Genomic DNA, 15,000 nt, shown 5'->3' with positions numbered 1-15,000 from the left:
TCGCCCGGACGGAAGACCACCCGTGTCGGAGAAAATGCTGCACCAGGTGAGTGTTGGTATTTTTATGCCTAACGATGTTGTACTTGTGTTGGGCGAATCTCCTAGCTAAGGTATTGCCCGTCTCGCCCACGTACATATCGCCACATCGTTGGCACCGAATCACGTACACACAGTTTCGGGTGTGTCGGCCGCCACGGCACAACGGCTGGAAAACCTTGCGGTTGTGGGGGTTCACCAACCATGGTGAGTGGCGGACAAGGGTGTCCCTCCTAGTGGAGGGCGGGTCTCTCAATGAGCTGACCCTGGCCCTGACCAACAGATCATTCAAGTTGGGGTTCTTGCGGTAGGCCGGCACCACGTAGCGCCCCGGCAGCCTCCCGCTACTCTCCACAAAGGTCCGGAAGTGGTCTTTGACCTTCCTGGCGACCCGCACGGCCGAGGGAGAGTAGGTGGTGATGAGGGGGATCATGTCGGTCCCAGGGGGAGGCCCCTTCGGGTCCAAGAAGACCCTCAACTGCCGTCGGAGGAAGGACCTGGAATAGCCCCTCCCCTTCAGGGCAGAAAAGAGGGTCCTCGAGGCCGTCAGGAAGTCCTCCCTTCTGGTGCAGACACGATGAAACCTCAACAATTGGGATTTCACCAACCCCGCGAAGGTATGCTTGGGGTGGAAGCTGCTTTTGAAAAGGAGCGCGTGGGTGTCGGTCTCCTTGAAGAACACCCTGATGTCCAAGTGTTGCGTGTCGGCAAAGTCGGGACCCTTGAATGTCGTGGTGTCCAAAAAGTCGACCGATGTGTTGCTCGTGGTCGACTTGATGGTGATATTTTTATTGTGAGTGTTCAGCGTGTTTAAGAACACGCTGAACTCCTCACTGGAATGGGTCCAGACACCCCAGATGTCATCCAGGTACCGGAAGTAGTGGAGAGGACGTTTTGGGCAGGCGGCCAAGGCAGAGGTCTCCCACTCTGCCATGAAAATGTTGGCATACGCCGGTGCAAATTTCTTGCCCATAGCAGTGCCCTTAATTTGGAGGTAGAAACGACCGTCAAACTCAAAGTCGTTTCTCCTCAAATTAATGTCGAGGAGCTGTAAGAGCTCCTTTTCGGGCCTGCTAACGTCGCGGTACCTGTAGAAGACATTTTTGACAGCCTGCATCCCCTCATTGATATCAATGTTTGTATACAGGCTGTCAATGTCGATGGTAAACAAAATGGCATCTGGGGGAATGCAAACATTCTTGATTTTATCAATAAAATCATAGGTATCCCTGAGGTAGCTGTCGTGCAGAACGGAAAGCGGCGTCAGATAATGATCGATGAACGCCGCCGTTCTGTACGTCTCGCTGCCGCAGTCAGACACAATGGGTCGCCCCGGAGGGATCTCGTGGGGCTTGCTCCACTTGTCTGGCTCCTTGTGAATTTTAGGGAGCATGTAGAACCTGCGGGGGCGAGGATCCGGCTCCCCCATGAGATACCTATGTTGTTTGAAATTGATAAATTTTTTAAGTAGAAGATTATCCAGAATCTTTTCTACCATGGGAATAGTTTGCGGATAAATAGGTTCCGGCAGTGGTTTATAATACGTCATGTCACTCAACTGCCGAGAACCCTCCCATATGTATTGCGATCTGTCAAAAATGACAACAGCACTCCCCTTGTCGGCTGGTTTGATCACAATGTGTTTGTTTGTTTTTAGACTATGAAGGGCCTCGACTTCTCCGCGTGTCAAATTGGGAGCGACCGCAGGTGCGCAACCCGAACCGAACATGGAGAGCCCGTCGGACCGGACCATAGCCTGGAATTCCGGAGGCATAAGTCCAGGTGAGGGCTCCCAGCCGGAACGGGCTGTGAACGGTGTGGGTCCGAGAGAATCTTGTTTCTCATAGTACACCTCAAGTTTAACACGTCTGTGGTAGCGCTGGAGATCAAATTGAAGTTGATGATGCCAGTCGCTACTGAGATTAGTGGAGGGAATGAAGTTGAGGCCCTTGTTAAGGAGGGAGATTTGTAAGGGGGTTGGCGTGAAATTATGGGCCAAATTTATCACGTTCTTATTACCCCCCCGAGCGATCGGGATTATGGGGATGCCAAGTTTAAAAAGTCAAGCCAGTGCTTGAGCATCAACTTGGCCGTGTCCCGCGTCCAGTGGACCAGGTCGGGTTGGGTCTCAAAGTCCCGGCTGTCGAGGGCCGGGATGTGAGCATAATTGTTCCTGATGAAACCATTCAGCAGCCCGAGATTATTTTTCTGCTCAACGGGCAAAGAAGCCGAATAATTAATCAGGGGGATTAGCACTCGGGCCCGTGGGAAGGTGGCCGCGCCCATCCTGAGTGCCCCTTGGAGCTGCTTAATAGCGGTCTCCTTAACTTTCTGCTCACGATGGTTGATCCCAAAGGCTAGAACCAACACTTCAACCGGTGCAGCAATTACGGTCTTGCGTAGGATGGCCTCCGCGTGTCTAAAACTGGCGCCCGGGTAACTGTCGATCTGAAGGTCGTCGACGTAAAAAGGTGGTAGGTGGGACAGATTGGAGTCGCCGATCACCAAGAATTTCTTGTTGGCCGACAACTTCCAATCCATCATCCTCCTACTCGAGACCATGTGTCTAGTGGGTCTACGGGGGGAGGCACTAGCCGTATCCTCTACCAACTCGACACATTCTGGAATAGACAGGTGTTGTGGAGTATCTGGGACGGAAGGCCTCTTGTGTGGCTTCCTTTTTAGTGCCCCAGGGAACAAATGTGCCCAATCGGGGGACTCCTGAGGAAGCATCTCCTGAGGGGGCGTCTCCTGAGGAGGCGTCCGCTGCAAGGGTGAGTCCTCATAGTCCACCATAGGAGCCCCAGAAAGTGTGGGCCCCCGTGGTGAAAATTCACCCTGTGGTGCCGTCTCATCTGCCGTCTCAGGCTGGAGAGGGGACCAGTCGGGGGTCGCGGAAGAGTAACGAGGGGACATCACCGAAGAAAGCCCCCGCTCCTGTTCTTCATCCCGAAAGTCGATCAGGAGAGGCGAGGAGGCCGTGGGTCCCCCTGGTGAGTCATCGTCGTCCTCTGTATGGGTGGGGGTGTCCTGGGTTTGATCCGCCCCGGAGCTTGTGGACCCACGTGGTGAGTCATCGTCGTCCTCGGTCTGAGTGGGGGTCTCCTGTGTGTCTTGTCTTGCAGGTGATCCCAGAGGAAGCCTCCTGCGAGATGCAGGAATAAGCTGGGTGGGCGGAGCCTCGCCGAGGGTGTCCTGGGCAGGCCCGCTGTCCGTGGCCCGGGGCTGTGTCACCCTCTGCTCCTTGGGTGGTTCCGGTCGACGAGGAAGGAAGATCGGGGCAACCCGTGCTGGAGGGATTGCTTCCCGATCCACCTCAGGAGACCAATCTGGAGCCACGGCGTCGGTGCTGGTAGCCACCGAGACCCGGGCGACGACCCGAGCCGGAGGGCTGCTAGCCCGTACCACCCCAGGAGCCCCGTCAGGGCCCGTAGGGTCAGTATGGGTGCCCACCGATACCCGGGTGGCGGTCTGGACCGGCAAGGACTGGGCCGGGCGTACCACCTCAGCGTTGACAGGGGGGTCGGCGAAGGCCGCGACGATCAGAGCCTCGGCCTTCCCGAGGGTGTCCCCCATCAGTCTGCGTCCCAGATGTTTCTTGGCCCATGTAGAGGCCAGCTGAAAAGCGGGTCTCCAGACCTCATCAATAAAACTGGTTATCTTGTCCAATTCTACTTGTAGAGTCTTTTTATAATGGTCTCTTAAAACATCGACAGTCATTATTGCCCAAGTCTTGGCATTGCACCTGATCAGCGCCTCAATGTCAGGGTTAGAGACCGCTGGTTTGATCATGGTGGCAAGCGTCTCTTCCATTTTTATTATGGACTGGGGGTGAGTGTCTTTTGTCACATTATTCAGGTGGTGTGTTATTTTAATGATATTATAAAAACACTGAGCTTTTAAATTCCCCTCCATGGACGTTGTGGAGTTGTCAGGGGGTGCAGTCCTCCGAGAAGCGTCCTGACGCTTCTTGCGTGTCTTCTTGGGACGGGGAGGATTGCGGGGACGTCTTTGAGGCCAATGTTCAGGTAAAAAATAGTCCTGAGAATAATGTCTGGGAGGCCTAGAGTCCATGTCTCTACTAGTATTACGGGAGCGCCCATTCCTCCTGGAAGCATCCCGGCGTTTCCTCCGTGTCCCCCTGGGGGGAGGAGGATAGCGGGGACGTCTTTGAGGTGAATATTGTGGCCTAAAGTACTCCTGAGAGTGCTGTCTTGAAGGCACAAAATTCCTATTTTGGCGTGTGTTTCTCCTATAATTCCACTGAGGGGCGCTGCGGCGCTCCTCTGGGTGTAGATCATTAAAATGGCGGCGTGTCTGCGGGTAGGGGCGACGCGGATAGGAATCCTGCCGTCCCCGTGCTACATCCGCATAAGACCTCTGGGGCCGCTGCTCATACCACTGAGAAAAATTATCCTCTTGGTCATAATGATAACGTTCATCATCCTGGGCGAGCCACTCTGAAGGCGCAGCCTGACGTCGCCTTCTTCGCCCCGACCTGACCGGAAGCCAGTCGTGCTCGAACCCATCCGACATATTGCAAAATTATTTTAATATGTCGCTGGTGTGGATGATGTAAAAAACTGGTTGGCGAAAAAAAGGTTTGTTCGCTTTATAAAAATAAATTGTCTTTATCCGTTTCCTTTGTGAAAAAGAGAGAACGGAATGCTCAGAGGCGGGACTTCCGCCGAGGTCAAGATAATCACTTCCGGTTCATGGCTGGCTGCATAAACGGTGAGATGTGCTTTTTTGTTCAAAAATATGCTGTATCTCGCGCTAATGAGCCACCGGAATATCTCGTGAGTAAAAATAGCACATGTAGTATCAAAAATAGGCTGTTTATTTACAGAAAATAGCGACTAGTGGAACGAAAGCGTCGCGCCGCGACCAGGCCAACTGGACACGGCAAGTAAACAAATACAAGAAAAATACTACAATGTGTATAAAAATTCTGAAAAAAGAAGAAAATTTATATTTACATGAAACGAGTCAGATGGCAACGTTTCGGTAAGATACCTTCATCAGGCCTGACTCGTTTGTAGAGAGTTAGCAGGTTAGCACGGCAGGTAGGCTAAAATCAACCTTTTATCCTTGCAGTGAAAACAGGTATTGCAGGAGAAAGGTGTTAATAGCAATAAAACATTTAAATGAAGGGGTGGGGTCCACGTGAAACACAAGTTGGCCTTCAAAATAGAAGTCTTGACCCCAACACAAGTGTAAAAAGAAGACAACAGTGACCCTCTGAAGCCCCAGGATGCTACTGCAAAATCCTATCTGCTAAAACAATAACATGAAATGGTAAACATTGTTATTGGTATATGATATATAATATAATAATCTGTAATATGATATGAATTATATAATATATTATAATAAATATATATATATAATAATAATTGACAAACACTAGTACATTCAATGGAAATAATACAGAAAGTACCCTGGATGTGTGACCTAGGGCTTCAGTATTAAACAGAGAGTTGGGAGAGGATATTCCCAGTCACCTCCCCTTAGTGTATGTTCTGAATGTACGTATATGTACCGTACCCGAGGTTAGGGTTAGGGTTAGGGTTAGGGTTAGGGTTAGGTTTTAGGATTAGGGTTATGGTTAGGTGTTAGGCATATATTCCCTGTTACCTCCCCTAATTGTGATTTTTTGCAGGTCCAGGAGGGCGAGCGAGGGAGAGTGAGAGCCGTAAGAGGATTGGAGGCACTGGCTGGTTAGGTTTGGGGGTAGGTTTTAGGTAAGGAGAAGGGAATGGTTAGGGTTAGGGAAGAGGGGGGGGTTGGGGGATATGGGAAAAATAAAGAAGGGAAAAAACGGGAATGTGCACTGTCCGTCACAATCCAACGGGCTCACACTCATATCTCATTTAGGCCCCCTGGATGTCTGGTGCCCAATTTGGAGATCCAAAGGAGCTCCGCCCGGTGGCGTTGGGCGAGGCTCCATTTGGGATCCGTCTCTACGACAGTCGCCCGGACGGAAGACCACCCGTGTCGGAGAAAATGCTGCACCAGGTGAGTGTTGGTATTTTTATGCCTAACGATGTTGTACTTGTGTTGGGCGAATCTCCTAGCTAAGGTATTGCCCGTCTCGCCCACGTACATATCGCCACATCGTTGGCACCGAATCACGTACACACAGTTCCGGGTGTGTCGGCCGCCACGGCACAACGGCTGGAAAACCTTGCGGTTGTGGGGGTTCACCAACCATTGTGAGTGGCGGACAAGGGTGTCCCTCCTAGTGGAGGGCGGGTCTCTCAGTGAGCTGACCCTGGCCCTAGGGTTAGGGTTAGGGTTAGGGTTAGGGTTAGGGTTAGGGTTAGGGTTAGGGTTAGGGTTAGGGTTAGGGTTAGGGTTAGGGGGTTAGGGTTAGGGTTAGGGTTAGGGGGTTAGGGTTAGGGTTAGGGTTAGGGTTAGGGTTAGGGGGTTAGGGTTAGGGTTAGGGTTAGGGTTAGGGTTAGGGTTAGGGTTAGGGGGTTAGGGTTAGGGTTAGGGTTAGGGTTAGGGTTAGGGTTAGGGGGTTAGGGTTAGGGTTAGGGTTAGGGTTAGGGTTAGGGTTAGGGTTAGGGTTAGGGGTTAGGGTTAGGGTTAGGGTTAGGGTTAGGGTTAGGGTTAGGGTTAGGGGTTAGGGGTTAGGGTTAGGGTTAGGGTTAGGGTTAGGGGTTAGGGTTAGGGTTAGGGTTAGGGTTAGGGTTAGGGTTAGGGGTTAGGGTTAGGGTTAGGGTTAGGGTTAGGGTTAGGGTTAGGGGTTAGGGTTAGGGGTTAGGGTTAGGGGTTAGGGTTAGGGTTAGGGTTAGGGTTAGGGTTAGGGTTAGGGTTAGGTGTTGGGGGTTAAGGTTAGGGTTAGGGTTGGGGGTAGGGTTAGGGTTAGGCACTGTCCATCAACAATCCGCCCAGTGACCCCCCACCAGACGCACACCCCCCAGGGACCCCGAACGAACACCGCCGAACGTGGCGTCAGACACATTATTCAATCAAATTCCACATCATGCGACGCGCGTTTCGGTCTGCATGACCTCATCAGGCATGAAATTTTGAGAAATTGGCCTCATTACCTCTCTCTGAGCAAGATGTCCCCTCATCTGCTGGAGGAAAAATGAGCCAGAATTGCAAAACGAGGTTTTATAGAAGAGCCTGCAGGGGGCATGGCTTGTGCTCCCAATCAGTCGCTCCTCCCGAGTGCCTGCAGGTGGCGTCTGCACACAACTGCAATACTTAATCACTCCACAGACAAAAGAGAACTATCTGGTTACATAATCACTCCAGAAGGTAAGTATAATTCATCCAGACCAGCTGGGTGGAGCACTCTAATATCACAGCACTGCACACAAGTAAATATCAAGTAAATATCACCACACACAATTAAAGAAGTATTAAATCACTTCAAGAAAAAAATCCAGATAAGTTCTCCATGTCTGTGACCTCTGACCCCTATTTTTTCTTACTTGGGTTAGGGTTAGGGTTAGGGTTAGGGTTAGGGTTAGGGTTAGGGTTAGGGTTAGGGTTAGGGTTAGGGTTAGGGTTAGGGGGTTAGGGTTAGGGTTAGGGTTAGGGTTAGGGTTAGGGTTAGGGTTAGGGTTAGGGTTAGGGTTAGGGGTTAGGGTTAGGGTTAGGGTTAGGGTTAGGTTTAGGTGGAGGGTTAGGATTAGGGTTAGGTTTAGGGTTAGGGTTAGGGTGAGGGTTAGGGTTAGGATTAGGGGAAGGGGAAGTGGCACTGTCCATCAATGGCCCGCCAGGATGGCGCCCCAACCTCACGTAAGGTCCCCGGGGGGACCCCGATCAGAGACAACAGGTACACAACAACAATCCCGCTAGAGACACTCGATGAATACAGTGTCCTGCACCTGACCCCCCAGATGACCTCTCTGGAGGGCTGGATGTTGTTGGATGCCAGCGAAGTAGTTTGGTGTGGTCGTGTTCTGTCTGTTGACGTTATAACACGGTTGTTACAGGATGGCGAGTTGCGCCGATTCTCCGGGTGTCATCCTCCGCACCCGGCACACCGGAAGCAGCACGAAGGGGGTCAGGCGGTCCACGGGTCTCCTACACCGCAGGTTTGCCACGCTGACAGTTGGCCCGGTTTGCGGGTCCGCTGCATCCTGTCCCCGAGCTGTCTTCCTTTTCCGGCTTTATGCTGTGGGTGGCTCTATTTTTTCAGGCACTTCCTCACGCTGCCTTTTCGGGCTTTTTGGCATCGGGGTGGCAGGAGTGACGGTCACAGGTTCGCCGTGCTGCCAGCTGGCGCGGGTTGCAGTATTATCGGCCGCAGACACGCCCCCGTCCCTCTGCGCTCCGGATGCGCAGCAGGCGTCAGGAGGACGCTCCTCCGGGGTCAAAGGTCATGCAGCTCCAGCAGGAGTACCCCATCTTTTTTACTGCTCCAGCAGGATGATTGACCTCTTTTTCACTGCGAGCTGAAGGCCTGCTGGGACGCTTCCAATTCCCTAGCAGGGTTGTTGACCTCATTGTTCATTAAAAAATTGTTGTCATAATCGTCGCTGGCATTCTTAATATTGTGGCAAAAATGGGGAGCAAAACCTCTGTGATATTAATGTTGCTTATTGGATTGCAACATTGCTGCTGGACAAGCCTGGTGACCTTAAGGGTCTTCCAAGGCCTGTAGGAGGCCTCCATTTTGGGGGTTGCCATGGCAACCCTCCTAAAAATCGCCTCGACGACTCACCCACGGGTCTTTCGCCTCCAGGCACGTTGATTTCACGGCCAAAAAACATTTATAAAGCAGCAAGAGGTGTTAAAAAGTAAAAATATTAATTTTAGTGAGCCCATTGTAGCATGCTACCGCTAACTAGCCGTGGGGCTAAGCAGGCCTAAAGCCTCCACAGGCCACGTGTAGTGCTCAAAAATGTAAAAATAAATAAATAAAAAGAGAATAATTACCATCAATGGAACAGGCAACGTTTCGACTTTATTTAGTCTTCATCAGGCCTATGGTTGGTACAAACATACGTGAGCAGCTCCATCGCGCCCCCGGCGATGCACCACCGGAGGGTGCTAGGCAGCTACTGAAGCACGGCAGTCTAAGCAGGGTTAGGGTTAGGGTTAGGGTTAGGGTTAGGGTTAGGGTTAGGGTTAGGGTTAGGGTTAGGGTTAGGGTTAGGGTTAGGGTTAGGGTTAGGGTTAGGGTTAGGGTTAGGGTTAGGGTTAGGGTTAGGGTTAGGGTTAGGGTTAGGGTTAGGGTTAGGGTTAGGGTTAGGGTTAGGGTTAGGGTTAGGGTTAGGGTTAGGGTTAGGGTTAGGGTTAGGGTTAGGGTTAGGGTTAGGGTTAGGGTTAGGGTTAGGGTTAGGGTTAGGGTTAGGGTTAGGGTTAGGGTTAGGGTTAGGGTTAGGGTTAGGGTTAGGGTTAGGGTTAGGGTTAGGGTTAGGGTTAGGGTTAGGGTTAGGGTTAGGGTTAGGGTTAGGGTTAGGGTTAGGGTTAGGGTTAGGGTTAGGGTTAGGGTTAGGGTTAGGGTTAGGGTTAGGGTTAGGGTTAGGGTTAGGGTTAGGGTTAGGGTTAGGGTTAGGGTTAGGGTTAGGGTTAGGGTTAGGGTTAGGGTTAGGGTTAGGGTTAGGGTTAGGGTTAGGGTTAGGGTTAGGGTTAGGGTTAGGGTTAGGGTTAGGGTTAGGGTTAGGGTTAGGGTTAGGGTTAGGGTTAGGGTTAGGGTTAGGGTTAGGGTTAGGGTTAGGGTTAGGGTTAGGGTTAGGGTTAGGGTTAGGGTTAGGGTTAGGGTTAGGGTTAGGGTTAGGGTTAGGGTTAGGGTTAGGGTTAGGGTTAGGGTTAGGGTTAGGGTTAGGGTTAGGGTTAGGGTTAGGGTTAGGGTTAGGGTTAGGGTTAGGGTTAGGGTTAGGGTTAGGGTTAGGGTTAGGGTTAGGGTTAGGGTTAGGGTTAGGGTTAGGGTTAGGGTTAGGGTTAGGGTTAGGGTTAGGGTTAGGGTTAGGGTTAGGGTTAGGGTTAGGGTTAGGGTTAGGGTTAGGGTTAGGGTTAGGGTTAGGGTTAGGGTTAGGGTTAGGGTTAGGGTTAGGGTTAGGGTTAGGGTTAGGGTTAGGGTTAGGGTTAGGGTTAGGGTTAGGGTTAGGGTTAGGGTTAGGGTTAGGGTTAGGGTTAGGGTTAGGGTTAGGGTTAGGGTTAGGGTTAGGGTTAGGGTTAGGGTTAGGGTTAGGGTTAGGGTTAGGGTTAGGGTTAGGGTTAGGGTTAGGGTTAGGGTTAGGGTTAGGGTTAGGGTTAGGGTTAGGGTTAGGGTTAGGGTTAGGGTTAGGGTTAGGGTTAGGGTTAGGGTTAGGGTTAGGGTTAGGGTTAGGGTTAGGGTTAGGGTTAGGGTTAGGGTTAGGGTTAGGGTTAGGGTTAGGGTTAGGGTTAGGGTTAGGGTTAGGGTTAGGGTTAGGGTTAGGGTTAGGGTTAGGGTTAGGGTTAGGGTTAGGGTTAGGGTTAGGGTTAGGGTTAGGGTTAGGGTTAGGGTTAGGGTTAGGGTTAGGGTTAGGGTTAGGGTTAGGGTTAGGGTTAGGGTTAGGGTTAGGGTTAGGGTTAGGGTTAGGGTTAGGGTTAGGGTTAGGGTTAGGGTTAGGGTTAGGGTTAGGGTTAGGGTTAGGGTTAGGGTTAGGGTTAGGGTTAGGGTTAGGGTTAGGGTTAGGGTTAGGGTTAGGGTTAGGGTTAGGGTTAGGGTTAGGGTTAGGGTTAGGGTTAGGGTTAGGGTTAGGGTTAGGGTTAGGGTTAGGGTTAGGGTTAGGGTTAGGGTTAGGGTTAGGGTTAGGGTTAGGGTTAGGGTTAGGGTTAGGGTTAGGGTTAGGGTTAGGGTTAGGGTTAGGGTTAGGGTTAGGGTTAGGGTTAGGGTTAGGGTTAGGGTTAGGGTTAGGGTTAGGGTTAGGGTTAGGGTTAGGGTTAGGGTTAGGGTTAGGGTTAGGGTTAGGGTTAGGGTTAGGGTTAGGGTTAGGGTTAGGGTTAGGGTTAGGGTTAGGGTTAGGGTTAGGGTTAGGGTTAGGGTTAGGGTTAGGGTTAGGGTTAGGGTTAGGGTTAGGGTTAGGGTTAGGGTTAGGGTTAGGGTTAGGGTTAGGGTTAGGGTTAGGGTTAGGGTTAGGGTTAGGGTTAGGGTTAGGGTTAGGGTTAGGGTTAGGGTTAGGGTTAGGGTTAGGGTTAGGGTTAGGGTTAGGGTTAGGGTTAGGGTTAGGGTTAGGGTTAGGGTTAGGGTTAGGGTTAGGGTTAGGGTTAGGGTTAGGGTTAGGGTTAGGGTTAGGGTTAGGGTTAGGGTTAGGGTTAGGGTTAGGGTTAGGGTTAGGGTTAGGGTTAGGGTTAGGGTTAGGGTTAGGGTTAGGGTTAGGGTTAGGGTTAGGGTTAGGGTTAGGGTTAGGGTTAGGGTTAGGGTTAGGGTTAGGGTTAGGGTTAGGGTTAGGGTTAGGGTTAGGGTTAGGGTTAGGGTTAGGGTTAGGGTTAGGGTTAGGGTTAGGGTTAGGGTTAGGGTTAGGGTTAGGGTTAGGGTTAGGGTTAGGGTTAGGGTTAGGGTTAGGGTTAGGGTTAGGGTTAGGGTTAGGGTTAGGGTTAGGGTTAGGGTTAGGGTTAGGGTTAGGGTTAGGGTTAGGGTTAGGGTTAGGGTTAGGGTTAGGGTTAGGGTTAGGGTTAGGGTTAGGGTTAGGGTTAGGGTTAGGGTTAGGGTTAGGGTTAGGGTTAGGGTTAGGGTTAGGGTTAGGGTTAGGGTTAGGGTTAGGGTTAGGGTTAGGGTTAGGGTTAGGGTTAGGGTTAGGGTTAGGGTTAGGGTTAGGGTTAGGGTTAGGGTTAGGGTTAGGGTTAGGGTTAGGGTTAGGGTTAGGGTTAGGGTTAGGGTTAGGGTTAGGGTTAGGGTTAGGGTTAGGGTTAGGGTTAGGGTTAGGGTTAGGGTTAGGGTTAGGGTTAGGGTTAGGGTTAGGGTTAGGGTTAGGGTTAGGGTTAGGGTTAGGGTTAGGGTTAGGGTTAGGGTTAGGGTTAGGGTTAGGGTTAGGGTTAGGGTTAGGGTTAGGGTTAGGGTTAGGGTTAGGGTTAGGGTTAGGGTTAGGGTTAGGGTTAGGGTTAGGGTTAGGGTTAGGGTTAGGGTTAGGGTTAGGGTTAGGGTTAGGGTTAGGGTTAGGGTTAGGGTTAGGGTTAGGGTTAGGGTTAGGGTTAGGGTTAGGGTTAGGGTTAGGGTTAGGGTTAGGGTTAGGGTTAGGGTTAGGGTTAGGGTTAGGGTTAGGGTTAGGGTTAGGGTTAGGGTTAGGGTTAGGGTTAGGGTTAGGGTTAGGGTTAGGGTTAGGGTTAGGGTTAGGGTTAGGGTTAGGGTTAGGGTTAGGGTTAGGGTTAGGGTTAGGGTTAGGGTTAGGGTTAGGGTTAGGGTTAGGGTTAGGGTTAGGGTTAGGGTTAGGGTTAGGGTTAGGGTTAGGGTTAGGGTTAGGGTTAGGGTTAGGGTTAGGGTTAGGGTTAGGGTTAGGGTTAGGGTTAGGGTTAGGGTTAGGGTTAGGGTTAGGGTTAGGGTTAGGGTTAGGGTTAGGGTTAGGGTTAGGGTTAGGGTTAGGGTTAGGGTTAGGGTTAGGGTTAGGGTTAGGGTTAGGGTTAGGGTTAGGGTTAGGGTTAGGGTTAGGGTTAGGGTTAGGGTTAGGGTTAGGGTTAGGGTTAGGGTTAGGGTTAGGGTTAGGGTTAGGGTTAGGGTTAGGGTTAGGGTTAGGGTTAGGGTTAGGGTTAGGGTTAGGGTTAGGGTTAGGGTTAGGGTTAGGGTTAGGGTTAGGGTTAGGGTTAGGGTTAGGGTTAGGGTTAGGGTTAGGGTTAGGGTTAGGGTTAGGGTTAGGGTTAGGGTTAGGGTTAGGGTTAGGGTTAGGGTTAGGGTTAGGGTTAGGGTTAGGGTTAGGGTTAGGGTTAGGGTTAGGGTTAGGGTTAGGGTTAGGGTTAGGGTTAGGGTTAGGGTTAGGGTTAGGGTTAGGGTTAGGGTTAGGGTTAGGGTTAGGGTTAGGGTTAGGGTTAGGGTTAGGGTTAGGGTTAGGGTTAGGGTTAGGGTTAGGGTTAGGGTTAGGGTTAGGGTTAGGGTTAGGGTTAGGGTTAGGGTTAGGGTTAGGGTTAGGGTTAGGGTTAGGGTTAGGGTTAGGGTTAGGGTTAGGGTTAGGGTTAGGGTTAGGGTTAGGGTTAGGGTTAGGGTTAGGGTTAGGGTTAGGGTTAGGGTTAGGGTTAGGGTTAGGGTTAGGGTTAGGGTTAGGGTTAGGGTTAGGGTTAGGGTTAGGGTTAGGGTTAGGGTTAGGGTTAGGGTTAGGGTTAGGGTTAGGGTTAGGGTTAGGGTTAGGGTTAGGGTTAGGGTTAGGGTTAGGGTTAGGGTTAGGGTTAGGGTTAGGGTTAGGGTTAGGGTTAGGGTTAGGGTTAGGGTTAGGGTTAGGGTTAGGGTTAGGGTTAGGGTTAGGGTTAGGGTTAGGGTTAGGGTTAGGGTTAGGGTTAGGGTTAGGGTTAGGGTTAGGGTTAGGGTTAGGGTTAGGGTTAGGGTTAGGGTTAGGGTTAGGGTTAGGGTTAGGGTTAGGGTTAGGGTTAGGGTTAGGGTTAGGGTTAGGGTTAGGGTTAGGGTTAGGGTTAGGGTTAGGGTTAGGGTTAGGGTTAGGGTTAGGGTTAGGGTTAGGGTTAGGGTTAGGGTTAGGGTTAGGGTTAGGGTTAGGGTTAGGGTTAGGGTTAGGGTTAGGGTTAGGGTTAGGGTTAGGGTTAGGGTTAGGGTTAGGGTTAGGGTTAGGGTTAGGGTTAGGGTTAGGGTTAGGGTTAGGGTTAGGGTTAGGGTTAGGGTTAGGGTTAGGGTTAGGGTTAGGGTTAGGGTTAGGGTTAGGGTTAGGGTTAGGGTTAGGGTTAGGGTTAGGGTTAGGGTTAGGGTTAGGGTTAGGGTTAGGGTTAGGGTTAGGGTTAGGGTTAGGGTTAGGGTTAGGGTTAGGGTTAGGGTTAGGGTTAGGGTTAGGGTTAGGGTTAGGGTTAGGGTTAGGGTTAGGGTTAGGGTTAGGGTTAGGGTTAGGGTTAGGGTTAGGGTTAGGGTTAGGGTTAGGGTTAGGGTTAGGGTTAGGGTTAGGGTTAGGGTTAGGGTTAGGGTTAGGGTTAGGGTTAGGGTTAGGGTTAGGGTTAGGGTTAGGGTTAGGGTTAGGGTTAGGGTTAGGGTTAGGGTTAGGGTTAGGGTTAGGGTTAGGGTTAGGGTTAGGGTTAGGGTTAGGGTTAGGGTTAGGGTTAGGGTTAGGGTTAGGGTTAGGGTTAGGGTTAGGGTTAGGGTTAGGGTTAGGGTTAGGGTTAGGGTTAGGGTTAGGGTTAGGGTTAGGGTTAGGGTTAGGGTTAGGGTTAGGGTTAGGGTTAGGGTTAGGGTTAGGGTTAGGGTTAGGGTTAGGGTTAGGGTTAGGGTTAGGGTTAGGGTTAGGGTTAGGGTTAGGGTTAGGGTTAGGGTTAGGGTTAGGGTTAGGGTTAGGGTTAGGGTTAGGGTTAGGGTTAGGGTTAGGGTTAGGGTTAGGGTTAGGGTTAGGGTTAGGGTTAGGGTTAGGGTTAGGGTTAGGGTTAGGGTTAGGGTTAGGGTTAGGGTTAGGGTTAGGGTTAGGGTTAGGGTTAGGGTTAGGGTTAGGGTTAGGGTTAGGGTTAGGGTTAGGGTTAGGGTTAGGGTTAGGGTTAGGGTTAGGGTTAGGGTTAGGGTTAGGGTTAGGGTTAGGGTTAGGGTTAGGGTTAGGGTTAGGGTTAGGGTTAGGGTTAGGGTTAGGGTTAGGGTTAGGGTTAGGGTTAGGGTTAGGGTTAGGGTTAGGGTTAGGGTTAGGGTTAGGGTTAGGGTTAGGGTTAGGGTTAGGGTTAGGGTTAGGGTTAGGGTTAGGGTTAGGGTTAGGGTTAGGGTTAGGGTTAGGGTTAGGGTTAGGGTTAGGGTTAGGGTTAGGGTTAGGGTTAGGGTTAGGGTTAGGGTTAGGGTTAGGGTTAGGGTTAGGGTTAGGGTTAGGGTTAGGGTTAGGGTTAGGGTTAGGGTTAGGGTTAGGGTTAGGGTTA

At 51.1% G+C, this 15,000-nt stretch overlaps 2 long non-coding RNA genes across 2 annotated transcripts in view; both read left to right on the top strand.

Annotated features, from left to right (window-relative positions):
* LOC133578228 (uncharacterized) overlaps window positions 1-8,531 on the top strand; it is an 11,413-nt gene extending 2,882 nt beyond the window's left edge. Inside the window, exon 2 of the long non-coding RNA XR_012049400.1 lies at window positions 7,665-8,531. This is a non-coding gene — a long non-coding RNA (uncharacterized lncRNA). The remainder of the gene's footprint in view (window positions 1-7,664) is intronic.
* Window positions 4,787-6,048, top strand: LOC140677615 (uncharacterized). The gene is made up of 3 exons (XR_012049402.1): window positions 4,787-4,941; window positions 5,699-5,780; window positions 5,914-6,048. It is a non-coding gene; the product is annotated as an uncharacterized lncRNA (long non-coding RNA).
* Window positions 8,532-15,000: the final 6,469 nt, after the last annotated feature.

Source organism: Nerophis lumbriciformis, linkage group LG38 (assembly GCF_033978685.3).
Source record: "Nerophis lumbriciformis linkage group LG38, RoL_Nlum_v2.1, whole genome shotgun sequence".
NCBI classification, from domain to species: Eukaryota; Metazoa; Chordata; class Actinopteri; order Syngnathiformes; family Syngnathidae; genus Nerophis; species Nerophis lumbriciformis.
The sequence above is the reverse complement of the archived record's forward strand: the minus strand, read 5'-3'. Positions and strand labels throughout refer to the sequence as shown.